The following is a 17,303-nucleotide window of genomic DNA, read 5'->3' on the forward strand; positions in this document are numbered from 1 at the left end:
CTTCTAGTAAATGAATAAATAGGAGAGATTTCATAGTCTCAGGAAGTTTAAGTGGGTCTCAAGATGTTCAGGAAGTGCTGGAGTTGTCTTTCTGGCTTTGCAGATGGCAACAAATCTACAACAAATTATGAGGGAGGGAGTGTGGAGTGTTTTCTTACTTATGCAATGGATTTGCCTTTATTTACCTGCAACCTCCATCCCACTTGGTGTGCATTGCAAGCCTGAGGAAGAAAAGCTGGTGATGGGAGCTGTAAAAGGAGAAAAGAATAAAATTGGGCCAGCCCATGACCTTGGCCTCTGCCCTGCAAGCTAACCAACTGAGCTAACCAGCCATAAGCAAAACAGATCATTCACTCCTTAATTTGTTCAATAATATTGATTGAATGCAGTTAGGAAGGTGCCAGGTGCAGGGGATACCAAGGCAGAAGTAGGCGAAGCAGAAGTTTACATTCGTGAAGGAGCAGGCATTCATGGATAAACATGCAGGTAATATGTTAATTGCAATTGTAAAAAGGGCTATGACAGAAATGTTGAGGTTTACCGAGAGCACAGAGCACAGCAGCTGAGCCTACTTTGGGCAGTGGGCCCTGTGAAAGGGACAGTTACCAGGTAAGATATTGTGAGATCAGCATTCCAGTCCAAGGGACCAGCATGTGCAAAGTCCCTGATTTAGAAAAGAGCTTGGCCTTTTCTTTTTTTTGAGACAGAATCTCGCTCTGTTGCCCAGGCTGGAGTGTAGTGGCGCAATCTCAGCTCACTGCAACCTCCACCTCCTTGGTTCAAGCGATTTTCTGGCCTCAGCCTCCCGAGTAGCTGGGATTCTAGGCACCCGCCACCATGCCCAGCTAATTTTGGTATTTTTAGTAGAGATGAGGTTTCACCATGTTGGCCAGGCTGATTACGAACTCCTGGAGCTTGACCCTTTCAAGGAACTAAAAAGGAGCCTCATCTGTCCAGAGCAGTGGTTTCCAAGGTGTAGCCCACAGAACTCTGGGGTCCCTTGAGACCCATACTAGAGATCAGCAAGGTCAAAACTGTGTTCATAATAATACTAAGGTCTTATTTGCTTTTTCACTGTGATGACCTTTATCTGAATGGTGCAACAGCAGTGATGGTAAAACTGCTGGCGCCTTCCCGCTAATATAGGCAACAGCTCCGCACTGCCTGAGTGATCATCGTATTTTTCACTGCTGCACACCGCCAGTTTTTAAAAACAATCCAGTTTCACTTAAGAATGTTCTTGATAAAGCAGCATAAATTGTTAATTTTATTAAGTCCCTTGCGTATATGTCTTTGTTGTTGTTATTGTTTTAGAGACAAGGTCTCACCGTCACCCAGGCTGGAGTGACATTGGCATAATCATGGCTCACTGCAGCCTCAAACTCCTGGGCTCAAGAGATCCTCCTACCACAGGTTTCCACGTAGCTAGGACTATAGGCATGCCACCATGCTCAGCTAATTTTTTAAAAAATATTTTGTAGAGACAGGGTCTCGCTGTACAACCCAGGCTGGTCTCAAATTCCTAGACTCCTAGGAATCTGAGAGGTCAGGGCAATCCTCCTGCCTTGGCTTCCCAAAGTGTTGGGATTATAAGAATGAGCCACTGGGCCCAGCCCACATGGCTGCTTAGTGTTCTGTGTTGCTGACTGGAAAGTATGCAAAAGCATTTTTGCTGCATACTCTGCTGTGAAGTTGTTCTCAAGGAAAAGCACTTGTGTGGTTGAGTTGTGAGCTGCACTAGCCACTTTGTCATGGAACGCCATTTAATCTGAAAGAACAAGTGGCAAACTATGACGATTGAGACTTGGGTAGTTGGCAGATATTTTCTTGACTGAAGGATGCTTATCACCAAAAGGAAAAGAACTTGTAGTCTTTGCTGCCAATGGCAGCAAAGCTGAAGCTCTCAAGTGAAAGCTTTAGAATTTTGGAAAACGTGTATCTGCAACTGTGACCTTAATATCCTTCCAACACTTACATATGCTTTTCTGGTAAGATTGGTGGTGAGGCTATTCGAGTTACCTGTCAGACAATATAATCTCTAATTTTGCCATTGAAATTTACCAAAATCTCCTTTGTGAAGAAACTGTATTTAATTGATAAATAAAGATACTGGAATTCTAAATGGAATAGAATCAAGCACTGTATCAATAAACCACGTAGGGCTTATTCCAGGAATGCAAAAATATTTTCATAGCAGGAAATTAACATATCACTACACTAATGTATCACTTAACCATGGACATATGTTCTGAGAAATTAATTATTAGGCAATTTTGTCCTTGTTCAAACATCACTTAAATAGAATAAAAATATTTCCTAAAAAACCTCCATCAAATTCACTACAACATTAAAACCATTTCATTTAAAATCAACATATAGGCTGGGCACAGTGGCTCAAACCTGTAATCTCTGCACTTTGGGAGGCTGAGGTGAGCAGATCACTTGAGGTCAGGAGCTCAAGACCAGCCTGGTGAACATGGTGAAACCCCTTCTCTACTAAAAATACAAAAAAATTGGTTGGAAGTAGTGGCTGGTGCCTGTAATCCCAGCTACTCAGGAGAAGGAGCCAGGAGAATTGTTTGAACCCAGGAGGCAGAGTTTGCAGTGAGCCAAGATTACACCACTACATTCCAGCCTGGGCAACAGAGTGAGACTCTGTCTCAAAGAAAAAATATTAAATTAAAAAAAAAAATCAACATATAGACAGGAAACTTTGCTCTGACCATTACAATTTGACTTTGTCGTGGAAGATTTAGTAAATGTAATAAAAAGGAAGTAAACAACTGAAATAAACACTTGAAAAGAAGAAATAAATATTTTTGCTGATGATATGAAAATCTAAGAGAGGCCGGGTGCAGTGGCTCACACCTGTAATCCCAGCACTTTGGGAGGCTGAGGCGGGTGGATCACGAGGTCAGAAGTTCAAGACCAGCCTGGCCAACATGGTGAAACCCCGTCTCTAAAAAAATAAAAATAAAAATAAGTAAAAAAGAGAAAATCTAAGTGATCCTGAGTTTCTAAATAAAAATGGAATTAAGAGAATACAAGAGTATGAGGACATAGGATAATGAAACATATTATTAGCTTTTATCTATTCTAATAAGCATATATAAATGGAAAAGAGAAAAGTATCCTCTTCATAAAACAGTGAACAAAAATATCTAGGGATATAAGTAATAATATAGCTACATCTATATGGATAAAATTCAATCTTAGTAAAGGTCTCAAAACAAGGTCTGAACAAATGGAAAGATATACCACGTTCTTGGATGTGAAATGGAATATGTCATAAAATTATCAATTCTCCCAAAGAAATATATAAATTTTATGTAATTATGATTAGAATTGCAACAGTCTTGGGAAGGAGGGAGGAGGATTAATGGATAAAATTATTTAAAATTTCATAAGGAATACATTTATTCACTTGTGAATAAATAAATGCTCAAGAATAGCAGGAAAATAATAAAAAAGAACAGTGAAAGGGGAATTGCCTTACCGGACATCAGAGGATACTATAAAGCTGTTATGAAGTAAATATTGTATTGGTATGAGAATGAGAAATAGATCAGTGAAAGAGAAAAGAGGATCTAGAAATGGTCATGGATATGAGAATGTAATATACATCATATATCAAATGTGGGAGGTCAACAGTGGGAAAATAATAAATTATTTTTAAAACAATACTGGCTGTCCCTCTGAAATAAAGTAAAATTAAATCCCTATTTTATAACATGCACAAAGAATACATTCCCCAGAGAGTAAAGTCCTAACCGTACACAATAAGACAAGACAAATTACTGTAGAAGGAGGCTTCACGTATAATCCAAGGACAAGGAAACCTCAACAAGATCAGAAAATACAAGAGGCCATAGAAGAAAGATATAGTTGACCACATCGTAAATGTGGTATGAACCCATAATAGACACAATTATTATTTGTCAATTAAAAATCAAATAACTACCCCCCAAATGTGTACAGTATTAAATATTCTAAGCAAATTCAAAATGAAAATGATAGATTTGGAAAAAATACTTGTAACCCAAACTACAAAGAATGTACTTATATGGGGGGGGGTTTCAAGATGGCGCAGTAAGAACAACTCGGGATCGCAGCTCTCGGCGAATGCTCAGAGGGTGAGTCAAAGCTGCATTTCCAGACAGATCTTTGTTGCCCATAGAACGGGGAAAGTCCCAGGTGTAGGAAAGTCACGGGACGCAAATGCAGCCTGTTTGGCTGTTGTGGTCTCTTCCGCCGGTGCTGGAGCGCCAAAAATCCGCACAAAACACACGGGTCCAGGTGCCCTGCTAAACTGGCAATCTGAGATTTGGGAGGGCAGATTAGCATATCCATCTGATTAAACGGGACTTGGACAGTGAGCTAGACCAGGAGATTCCTGGGAAGTGGTGTTTGAGCCAGAGCAGTGGCTAACTGCATAGGAAATCACACAGATCCCGGTGCTCTAACAGCAGGCGACCAAAACACATGGGAGAGAGCCTTCCGTTCAACTTAAAAAAAAAAAAAAAAGAAAGGTGCTCTGAGGCAGGGAGCCAGGCAAGCGGGCTCGGCAGGTTTCACCCCCACAAGGACAAACAAAACAGCAACTCGAAATGCTCCAGGTGGAGATTTTCACTGCGAGCACAGCTGAACCCGGGACGGTGCAGCTTGGTGGGGGCGGGGCGTCTGCCATTACCAAGGCAATCCGCCCCTACGGAGGTACACTCCCATTTCTGACGCAGCCTGCCGTTGCCGAGGCAACACGCCATAACCGAGAGACTTCGCAGCAGGGCGGAGCTGGTGGCAGCAGGGCGGAGCCTGCCGCGGAGTCCGCAGTGGCAGGGCAGAGCCCCCAGCAACGGGGCCCACACCACATCAGCAGGGCGGAGCCTCGGCAGGCAAATAGTGACCAGACTGCCTCCCAGCTGGGCAGGATAGTGCCATGGACACTCATAAAGAAAGCCCCAACCCCCCCGAGAGAGAGCATCTGAGGAAAAAAAGGGGTTCTAAGAGTTGTGCTGCAGCAGAATTAAATGCACCTGCCTAACTGCCCTGAATGAACAAAGGAGCTCACAGCTCAGCACTTGAGCTCCTATAAAGTACAGACTGTCTCCTCAAGCAGCTCCCTGACCCCTGTATATCCAGAGTCACCTCAAAAAGGACTGTTCAGACTGACATTAGGCAGGCACCATTCTGGGACAAAGATAGCAGAAGAAGAAACTGGTAGCATTCCTCACTGTTCTGCAGCTGCTACAGGTGTACCCCAGACAAGCAGGGCCTGGAGTGGACCTCAGCAGTCATACGGCAGAGGGGCTAGACTGGTAGAAGGAAAACCAAGTAACTGAAAGACCTCATCATCAACAATCTGGGCATCCACTCAGAGTCCCAATTGAAAACTCAGCAACTACTCAGACGACAGGTGGATAAATCCACAAAGATGGGAAGAAACCAACACAAAAAGGAGGGAAACACCCAAAACCAGAACACCTCGCCTCCTACAAAGGACCAAAACTCCTCACCAGCAAGGGAACAAAGCTGGACGGAGAATGACTGTGATGAAATGACGAAATCAGACTTCAGAAGGTGGGTAATGAGAAACTTCTGTGAGCTAAAAGAACATGTTCTAAATCAATGCAAAGAAACTAAGAACCTTGAAAAAAGATTCGAGGAAATGATAACAAGAATGGATAACTTAGAGAGAAATATGAATGAATTGAAGGAGCTGAAAAACACAATACGAGAACTTCACGAAGCATGCACAAGTTTCAACAGCCGAATTGACCAAGTAGAAGAAAGAATATCAGAAGTCGAAGATCAACTCAATGAAATAAAACGAGAAACCAAGATCAGAGAAAAAAGCACAAAAAGGAATGAACAAAGTCTTCAAGAAATGTGGGACTATGTGAAGAGACCTAACCTATGTTTGATAGGTGTACCAGAATGTGATAAAGAGAATGAATCCAACCTGGAAAATACTCTTCAGGATATTATCCAGGAAAATTTCCCCCACCTAGCAAGGCAGGCCAACTCTCAAATTCAGGAAATACAGAGAACACCACAAAGATATTCCGCAAGAAGAACAACCCCAAGGCACATAATCATCAGATTCACCAGGGTTGAAATGAAGGAGAAAATACTAAGGGCAGCCAGAGAAAAAGGTCGGGTCACCCACAAAGGGAAGGCCATCAGACTCACAGCAGATCTCTCGGCAGAAACTCTACAAGCCAGAAGAGAATGGGGGCCAATATTCAACATCCTTAAAGAAAAGAACTTTCAACCAAGAATTTCATATCCAGCCAAACTGAGCTTCGTAAGTGAAGGAAAAATAAAATCCTTTGCGAACAAGCAAGCACTCAGAGATTTTGTCACCACCAGGCCTGCTTTACAATCGCTCCTGAAAGAGGCACTACACATAGAAAGGAACAACAAGTACCAGCCATTCCAAAATCACACTAAATGCTAAAGAGCATCAACATCATGAAGAATCTACATCAACTAATGGGCAAAACAGCCAACTAGCATCAAAATGGCAGTATCAAATTCACACATAACAATATTAACCCTAAATATAAATGGACTAAATGCACCAATCAAAAGACACAGACTGGCAAACTGGATAAAAAAACCAAACCCATCAGTGTGCTGTATCCAGGAAACCCATCTCACATGCAAGGATACACAAAGGCTCAAAATAAAGGGATGGAGGAAGATTTACCAAGCAAATGGAGAGCAAAAGAAACCAGGAGTAGCAATTCTCGTCTCTGATAAAATAGACTTTAAAACAACAAAGATCAAAAGAGACAAAGAAGGCCACTACATAATGGTAAAAGGAATGATACAACAAGAAGATCTAATGATCCTAAACATATATGGACCCAATACAGGAGCACCCAGATACATAAGGCAAGTTCTTAATGACTTACAAAGAGACTTAGACTCCCACACAATAATAGTGGGAGACTTTAACACTCCACTGTCAATATTAGACACATCAATCAGACAGAAAATCAACAAGGATATCCAGGGCTTGAACTCAGACCTGGAGCAAGCAAACCTGATAGACATTTACAGAACTCTCCACCCCAAATCCACAGAATATACATTCTTCTCAGCACCACATCACACCTACTCTAAAATTGACCACATAATTGGAAGTAAATCACTCCTCAGCAAATGCAAAACAACTGAAATCATAACAAACAGTCTCTCAGAAGTTAGAACTCAGAATTCAGAAACCAACTCAGAACCACACAGCTTCATGGAAACTGAACAACTGGCTCTTGAATGTTGACTGGATAAACAATGAAGTGAAGACAGAAGTAGAAAAGTTCTTCGAAACCAATGAGAACGAAGACACAACATGCCAGAATCTCTGGGACACATTTAAAGCAGTCTCTAGAGGAAAATATATAGCAATAAGTGCCCATATGAGGAGAATGGAGAGATCCAAAACTGACACCCTATCATCAAAATTGAAAGAGCTAGAGGAGCAAGATCAAAAAAACTCAAAACCTAGCAGAAGACAAGAAATAACTAAGATCAGAGCAGAACTGAAGGAGATACAGACACGAAAAACCCTTAAAAAAATCAATAAATCCAAGAGCTGGTTTTTTGAAAAGATCAACAAAATAGACAAACCACTAGCCAGATTGATAAAAAAGAAAAGAGAGAACAACCAAATAGATGCAATAAAAAATGATAAAGGGGAAATCACCACAGATTCCACAGAAATTCAAACCATCATCAGAGAATATTACAAACAACTCTATGCACATAAACTAGTAAACCTGGAAGAAATCGATAAATTCCTGGACTCCTGTGTCCTCCCAAGCCTAAATCAGGAGGAAGCTGAAACTATGAATAGACCAATAACAAGGTCTGAAGTCGAGGCAGCAATTAAGAGCCTACCACACAAAAAAAGCCCAGGTCCAGAAGGGTTCACAGCCGAATTCTACCAGACACAAAGAGGAGCTGGTACCATTCCTTCTGAAACTATTCCAAATAATCCAAAAAGAGGGAATCCTTCCCAAATCATTTTTTGAGACCAACATCATCCTGATACCAAAACCCGGCAGAGACCCAACAAGAAAAGAAAACTTCAGGCCAATATCCATGATGAACATAGATGCAAAAATCTTCAATAAAATATTGGCAAGCCGATTGCAACAGCAAATCAAAAAACTTATCCATCATGATCAAGTAGGATTCATCCCGAGTATGCAAGGCTGGTTCAACATATGCAAGTCTATAAACGTAATTCACCACATAAACAGAACCAAAAACAAAAACCACATGATCATCTCAATTGATGCAGAGAAGGCATTCAACAAAATTCAACAGCCCTTTATGCTAAAAACCCTCAATAAACTCGGTATCGATGGAACGTATCTCAAAGTAACAAAAGCTATTTACGACAAACTAACAGCCAATATCATACTGAATGGGCAAAAACTGGAAGCATTCCCTTTGAAATCCAGCACTAGACAAGGATGCCTTCTTTCACCACTCCTATTCAATATAGTACTGGAAGTTCTAGCCAGAGCAATCAGGCAAGAAAAAGAAATAAAGGGTATTCAAATAGGAAAGGTGGAAGCCAAATTGTCTCTATTTGCAGACGACATGATAGTATACCTAGAAGACCCCATTGCCTCAGCCCAAAAACTCCTGAAACTGATAAGCAACTTCAGCAAAGTCTCAGGATATAAAATCAATGTGGAAAAATCACAAGCATTCCTCTACACCAATAACAGACTTAAAGAGAGCCAAATCAAGAACAAACTGCCATTCACAATTGCTACAAAAAGAATAAAATACCTAGGAATACATCTCACAAGGAACATAAGGGATCTCTTCAAGGAAAACTACAAAACACTGCTCAACGAAATCAGAGAGGACACAAACAGATGGAGAAACATTCCATGTTCATGGTTAGGAAGAATTAATATCGTGAAAATGGCTATACTGCCCAAAGTAATTTACAGAATCAACGCTATCCCCATCAAGCTACCATTGACTTACTTCACAGAACTGGAAAAAACCACCATGAACTTCATATGGAACCAAAAGAGAGCCCGCATAGCCAAGTCAATTCTAAGCAAAAAGAACACAGCGGGGGGCATCACACTATGAGATTTCAAACTATACTACAAGGCTACAGTAATCAAAACAGCATGGTACTGGTACCAAAACAGAGATATAGACCAATGAAACAGAACAGAGGCATTGGAGGCAACACAACATATCTACAACCATACAATCTTTGATAAACCTAGCAAAAACAAGCAATAGGGGAAGGATTCCCTGTTTAATAAATGGTGTTGGGAAAACTGGCTAGCCATGTGCAGAAAGCAGAAACTGGACCCCTTCCTGACACCTTACACTAAAATTAACTCCAGATGGATTAAAGACTTAAACATAAGACCTGGCACAATAAAAACCCTAGAAGGAAATCTAGGCAAAACCATCCAGGACATAGGAGTAGGCAAGGACTTCATGAACAAAACACCAAAAGCATTGGCAACAAAAGCCAAAATAGACAAATGGGACCTAATCAAACTCCACAGCTTCTGCACGGCAAAAGAAACAGTCACTACAGTGAATCGGCAACCAACAGAATGGGAAAAAATTTTTGCAGTTTACCCATCTGACAAAGGGCTGATATCCAGAATTTACAAAGAACTCAAACAGATTTACAGGAAAGAAACAAACAAGCTCATTCAAAAATGGGCAAAGGATATGAACAGACACTTTACAAAAGAAGACATATATGAGGCCAACAATCATATGAAAAAATGCTCATCATCACTGGTCATTAGAGAGATGCAAATCAAAACCACATTGAGATACCATCTCACGCCAGTTAGAATGGCAATCATTAAAAAATCTGGAGACAACAGATGCTGGAGAGAATGTGGAGAAAAAGGAACACTTTTACACTGTTGGTGGGAGTGTAAATTAGTTCAACCATTGTGGAAGACAGTGTGGCAATTCCTCAAGGCCTTAGAAATAGAAATTCCATTTGACCCAGCAATCCCATTACTGGGTATATATCAAAAGGACTATAAATCGTTCTACTATAAGAACACATGCACATGAATGTTCATTGCAGCACTGTTTACAATAGCAAAGACCTGGAACCAACCCAAATGCCCATCGATGATAGACTGGATTGGGAAAATGTGGCACATATACACCATGGAATATTATGCAGCAATCAGAAATGATGAGTTCGTGTTGTTTGTAGGGACATGGATGAATCTGGAGAACATCATTCTCAGCAAACTGACACAAGAACAGAAAATGAAATACCGCATATTCTCACTCATAGGAGGGTGATGAAAAATGAGAACACATGGACACAGGGAGGGGAGTACTAAACACTGGGGTCTATCGGGGGGGGGGAAAAGGGGAGGGCCAGCGGGGGGAGGGAGATGGGGAGGGATAGCCTGGGGAAAAATGACAAATGTGGGTGAAGGGGAGAAAGGAAGCAAAACACACTGCCATGTGTGTACCTATGCAACTGTCTTGCACGTTCTGCACATGTACCCCAAAACCTAAAATGCAATAAAAAAAAAAAGAATGTACTTATATAGAAACAGATTTTATAATTTGGCAACTCAACAGAAAAATGATGAAGGGATAAGAAAAGGCAATTTATAGAAGCCCAAAAGCAGAGAGTCAACAAATGTACAAAAAGATGCTTGAATGTACCGTCGTTAGGGAAATGCAAATTAAAGCACTAATGAGACATCATATCATGCCTATCAGGCCTGCCAAAATTAAAGACAACTAAAACATATATTACAAAGTTGAAATGTAAATTGTACAGCATTTTGGGAAAGTAACGTAGCAGTATCTATCAAAATTTGAAATATACCTACTCAGAAGAATAAGCAAACTGTGATATATGCATACAGCAGGCCACTCAGCAATCAAAAGGAAAGAACTATGCTACACTCAACAGCGTGGTCAATCTCAAAAACATGCTGACATAATAATCCACATATAAAAGATTCCAGACTCTATGATTCCATTTATATCGAATTCCGGAACAGGGAAAACTAATCTACAATATTGGAATATATGCATCGGTATGTTTAAATATCTCATTATTCAGGGTGGCAAAAAAGTGGCAGAAAATGATCCTCATTAGCACACAATGGGAAAATGAATCATGGTAGTGCACCCCTAGACTAGCATACTGCCAATGAAGAGGAAAAGAATAGAGCTACACCAGTTGGCTTGGAGGGATTTCTATATGATATGGTTCATAAGTGAGCGCAGAAAAGCATTTATGATATAATCTATTTTGTGAAACAGTGATCGCAACCTCCGTATCAAAATGTGTACATATGTACGTGCGTGTGTGTGCTGTGGTCTGTACCTCATTATAGAAATACAAAGGAAAATATGGAAGACACCTATCAGGCATGTTAGCATCGGCTACACGTGGAGGGGAGGGAAGGAAAAGAGGAAGAAAGGGGCATTGAGCTAAAAGACTGAGCTAAAAACAACAGTATGTATGATATGATTACATGTGCACATTTATATAATTAAAATTTATATTTATAGAGGATTACTCAAGTAAATGCTGTCAATCTTGTAGATATTTTAAATTTGGATTCAACTAGAACTTCAGAGCTCTGTAATTGGACTACATCATCTTGGTCCTTCTTTATCTTTACCGAATTGAACTTCAGCCCTCTCTATTTCACAGAGAAGAAACTAAAGCAGTAAAACTGAATTGACTTGCCCAAATGAACACAGCTAGGAAATGGCAAGCATGGATCTGAATCCGGGCAGTCTAACTCCACAAATCACACACAACTCTGGGTATTTGCTGAACACCCTCTGAGGCTGTAGCAGAAAGGAATGAGGCAACATTTAAGGGAGTGCCAAGAGACTCAGAAAGCAAAAGAAACGGCATTTAAAAAACAATAAAATTAATGTTGAAAACATCCACATTGAACAAAAATATCAACATTTTCAATCTAATCCCAGCTGCCTTGGAATCTTGTCTTTATTAACTTTTGATCTGTTTCTAATTATAGCTCTTTTGCATTAATTTTTATTTCAAAAAATATTTCATTAAAATATTATTTATATCAGTTTCTGAGTTTTTTCATGTCCCTTAAATGTTGTGGTGGACCTGCTTGTCGCCATCATTTGACCAGCAAGTGACACTAAGCAAAACCTGTGTATCTCAAAGGCTCAGATTTCCCTTCCATAAAGTGGAAACGATAAGAGTTTCCCTGCTCACTGCGCCCGCAGGATTAGGGTGAGAAACTAAGACGATACAAATACAAAATTGCTAGTGCAACAGGCATATTCTTGCTACTGGAGTTGCTCATGAATGGATAAGCAAGTTGAATCCCCAGACCTGGTCGTGCTCCTGCACGCCTGGCGTGCCCACACCCATGGCTGGAAAATCGCCTGGAACCTAATGTGTGTTTGAATGGCAGCCACAGGAACCTTCCCTCATCATGCCCCCCTCTCCGCCGGTCCGAGCATGTGGTGCAAGAACGGATCTCTTAAGCTAGCGCAGTGCTTCTTTAACTTAACTGCAACTTAAATCCCCCGGGGATCTTGTTAAAAACGCGCCAGTCAGTCCAGGGTGGGGCGCAAGGGTCTGCATGTCTAACAAGCCCCAGGTGATGCTGAGATTACTAGTCCACAAGCCACAGGGCTTTCAGGACCGAGGAGCCAGGCTAGACGCCTGGTGAATGAATGGATCAGAAGGACTGTGAAATGCCCCCAAATAATGACAGCCCTCTCCACGCCAGGAAGTGTGCACAATCCTTAAAAGAGCCCTGGAAGTTCTCTGGGCTCGGATCTAGTTCGCGGCGACATGGCCAAAGGTACTAAGAAAGTCGGGATCGTCAGTAAATACGGGACCCACTATGGGGCCTCCCTGTGGAAAATGGTGAAGAAAACTGAAATCAGCCAGCATGCCAAACACACTTGCTCCTTCTGTGGCAAAACCAAGATGAAGAGACGAGCAGTGGGGATCTGGCACTGTGGTTCCTGCATGAAGACAGTAGCTGGTGGAGGCTGGACATAGAATCCCACCTCAGCAGTCATGATCAAGTCCACCATTAGAAGACTAAAGGAACCGAAAGACCAGTAGAGGCCCCTCTACTCTTTAAGACATCATTGGCCTATAATAAATGGGTTAATTTATGTAACAACAACAAAGAGCCCTGGACATAGGTTCTTTTATGAGGAAGCCCTCCAGCCAAAGACCACCAAGAACACACTTCTAGTCACGCCAGGGTAGATTAATTCAGCTTGCTGCAGTAAGTGAGGGCACACACTTGCGGGAGGGCGTGGGAGGGGCTTATGGGCTTGGGCTGGGAGAGTCTGAAGAGGGGTTAAGGAATGAGTGGACAGTTTTAGACTGAGTGCAATCCAAGAGCAAGGATTTGACGATTGGGAATGTCTTGATCATTTGTCCAGGAGGGTGGAAGATTAAAGTGGGCTAGGACTGCTGTGAAGAGAGAAGCAGTAGTCAGGTTAGTCAGAAGAGGGGGGAGTTTATGTTTGCGGTTGCAGAGTGCCCATCTCTCTGTTTCATGGTGTTCTGCTTGCTGGGTTATTCCTACAAGGTCATGGAGGGACCCTATCTGATGATTGTTTTCATTTATGTGAGTGACAGTTATGTTCCCATAAGAACATCTCAGCTAGCATTGTCCTTTGACCTGAGCAAGCTGGTTCCCTGTGCCTCTCAGGGCTCCTCACATTGGAGAAACTTCCTGGAATTTCCTGGATCCCTCCCTGCTGCCTGAGACTGGCCAGAGCTGGCAATGCCATCACACCAAGGTGTTCTGAGTCCTGACTGATACTTTCATTTCTCCCACTCAGAGCGCTCTCTGAATTTCTATTAAATTGCTGAAAAAGTAATCACGGTTCTTGTTATTACCTTCAATGGCAAAAGTTGCAATTACTTTTGCACCAGCCAATACCTGAGCATGGGGTCTCTGGATGCTCTTAGGACTTCACACCCACGTGATCACCCATGGCCCTGTGTCTGGACACCTCCTCCAGGAGGTCAGCCTGGCAAGTGGCTTGAGCTGCCAGAACGGTCCTGCCCTGCTTTAGAGAAACCCAAACTGTTCATACAGATGGGCTCCCACGAAAGTTATTTGCCTGGGGCTTGGACATCCAACAGCTGGACCCCATTCCAACCTAGCCAGCAGTTGCTGGAACTATTTCACTTTGTAGGATATTATTATTCTCATTATACAGAAGAGGAAACTGAGGTTCCCAGAGGTTAAGCAACCCCCCTGGAATTCCACAGCTGAGAAGCGGTGAAGCAGGGATTCCCAGTGCTTTCACCTGCCGCAGTTCCCGCCACGCCTGGCTCACTCCAGAGCACCTCGGAGAGCTTCAGACCCCTCGTCTGTGCTCCATCTACCGCTGATGCTACCAAGGCTGTGCCTAGTTTTCAAAATGTTTAAATTTTTTTTTTCCTGCGTGGTACTTGGAACTCTCCACGCGTCTCCCATGTTTTGCTCTTACCCCCCTTCCTCCTCCTGACTCTATGGCCTCTGGATTGCTTCTGATTAGGCACCTCCCATGCTCCTTCTGAACCCCAGTCCAGATTTGCCACACGACAAAGGAACACTCCAAAGTGTAAACTCTGGCTTTATGGGAACCCCAGAGACTGAACAACGAAGAATGTTCTGTCAAATGGCAGGAGGACTATCCAGATTGCTGGGGGTGGTGCTGATGTGAGCTGCTAGGAGGAGGCGCTGGGTGTGTGGGCAGAAATGTGCAATGTGTTAAGGCTTCTATTATGGGGTCAGCCCACCTAGTGTGGTCACCCTCCCCTCTGCCGATTTCAAGAGCTGGAGACAGAGGGAAGTCGGGCCATGACTAAGAAGCCTGGCGTCCTTTCAGTGGAGAAAGGTAGCCCTGTCACTTCAGTGGGATGAGGCCTGTTTCTTGTTGTTACAGAAGATTCCAGAGCACAAAAGTATTAGAAGGCATGGTCTGTGTGAGTCCAGCGGTCGGCCCACCCTAGAGGCAGTGTCTATAATGGGAAGAGCCTGGGCTTTGGGGTCCACTGACTCCGGCTGGAATCTCAGCTTTGTCTGTTTCTTAGCTGTGCAGCCCTGAGAAAGTTATATAAGCCCTCCATGCCTCACTTTCCTTATCTGAAGAGTGGAGATGATAATGCTTTCCTCAAAGGATTTTTGTGAGAACTGAGTAAGAGGGTGTCAGCAGAGTGCTGGCACCTTGTGGCTATTATCATTTTTGTAACGTTAGACCATCTTAGCAAGGACAGTCTGAATTCATAGGCTGGCTCTCCTGGGCATCACTTCAAAAACATAAGGAAATCTCTCCCATATATAGTTTATTTTTTAAAAAATCAGTTGCAAATTAATCATCTATCAGTATATCTGGGTCTTTTGCACGCACTTTACATTTTCAGCCTGTATCATACCTGCAGGTAATGAAGTTCAAAAGCACTGCAGCTTGTTAGGTAACAGAGCGTTTTTCATTTATCCAGAAACTCCCACACTCCGCAGTTCAGTGTCAAATCAGTCCAAGTTCATTCTATTCATAACCTTCAGAACTTCCTAGAAGACACTTGAATGTCTTCTTTGCCTCCTTTAATATTTTATTTATCTCTCACCCAAGTTTTTCCAGTAGTTAAAAAAAAAAGTCTTAAAATACAACTGCAAGACTATTCCAGGCCTGAACACAGCTTACAATTCATTTTTTAACCTCAGCATTTCTGTTCTGAAGGCCGAGAGATCTGCTGGCTGTTCAGATGCAGCAGCAGCCGCAGTGGAGGAGGTTTAGTTAGCAGCCCTCATTTTGGGGTCAGTTGTATCAGGTTTGAATCACGTCTCTATTGCTTCACAGTTAGCTGTGTGACTGTGCCTCACGTTAGGTGGCTATGACATGAGTATTGGTCAAACAGGCTGGTGGGAGTCATTGGGGGTGTATGGGGAAGTGTGCTTAGCAAGGCAGCAATGGGTATGTGGCCAGGAACAGGAGCCCTGGGAGCTCTTGGTGCTGTCTTCAGCGGCCAGTCCACCTGAGAACAAGACCTCGCCCCTATTGATTCAACTACAGCCAACTGCCTCTTTACTGACTTTCTGTTTTTGTTTTAAGATGGAGTCTCGCTCTGTCACCAGGCCAGAGTGCATTGGTGTGATCTTGGCTCACTGAAACCTCCACCTCCTGGGTTCAAGTGATTCTCCTGCCTCAGCCTCCTGAGTAGCTGGGGCTACAGGCATGTGCCACCACGCTCAGCTTATTTTTGTGTCTTCAGTAGAGATGGGGTTTCGCCATGTTGGCCAGGATACTCTTGATCTCTTAACCTTGTGATCTGCTCACCTTGGCCTCCTACGGGACTGGGATTACAGGCATGAGCCACCATGCCTGGCCTTTACTGACTTTTTGACCTCTGCACGTTATTCATTTTGCATAATATTATTGCCCATATCTGTTCCTAAAATGTTGCTTTTATCTTGTTGTCCTCAAAAAAATCTTGTAACATTCCCTCTTGCTGAGTCTTGTTTTTAGAACCCTGCATGCAATAGCACCCCTGCCTTCTTTGCCTCTCCATCCTCTACCTCTATTCAAACCTCTGAGGATGCTACAGGTGTTTAGAGATGCCCACGGGACTGTGACCCTGCCTGCAGACTTAGGGAGCTCTTGGTCTTGGTGAGCAACGCATGTTGCTCCAGAGTCCCCATGGGAGAAACACCTCCCCCAAGAAAAGCTGGGATCTGAACCATGGAGGAATGTTTGAGTCCAGGAGTTCCTAGTGTGAACAGAGGTCTCGTTGGGCCATAGTGAAGTCAGAAGAGCTGAGAATCCCTGGGAAGTAAGGACACAATGAAAAGAGAAGATGATGCAGGACTCAGCATCTGGAAGCCAAGAGGCCTGGAGAAGGTGGAGCCTGGAATGCAACTGGGGCAGTGGGAAGAGTCGCCAGAGGCCAGCAGATGCAGGGCTCCCTAGGCTGGGCCCAGGGCTTTGGTTCCTATCTTGTAGTCACTGGGAGGTTATTGAACATGTTTAAGCAAGGATGTAACATCATGCAATTTCCAAAGAAAAGATCAGTTTAATGGTTGTAAAAGGATTTCATGGTTATTACAGAGAATTGGAAAAATATAGAAAAAAAAATTGAAAATAAATATCCTACAGCCCAGAGTTAAACGTTATTGTATAACAATAGAATAATGATAAACGTGATCGATAACATTACTGTATTCTTATTATCTCTCCCCCCATCATAGCTGCTGTGTAATGGGTGCTAATTATGCGTCAGGCTCTGTTACAAGGGCTTGCTT

The 17,303-nt window shown here is 42.7% G+C and overlaps 1 protein-coding gene and 1 pseudogene across 1 annotated transcript in view; one reads left to right on the plus strand and one right to left on the minus strand.

The window, feature by feature from the left end:
- The window catches only part of KCTD1 (potassium channel tetramerization domain containing 1), a 214,797-nt gene that overhangs the window by 179,822 nt on the left and 17,672 nt on the right, over window positions 1–17,303 (minus strand). The window lies entirely within an intron of this gene.
- On the plus strand, window positions 11,602–13,311 carry LOC118146859 (large ribosomal subunit protein eL43 pseudogene; annotated as a pseudogene).

Source organism: Callithrix jacchus, chromosome 13, assembly GCF_049354715.1.
Source record: "Callithrix jacchus isolate 240 chromosome 13, calJac240_pri, whole genome shotgun sequence".
Classification (NCBI taxonomy): Eukaryota; Metazoa; Chordata; class Mammalia; order Primates; family Cebidae; genus Callithrix; species Callithrix jacchus.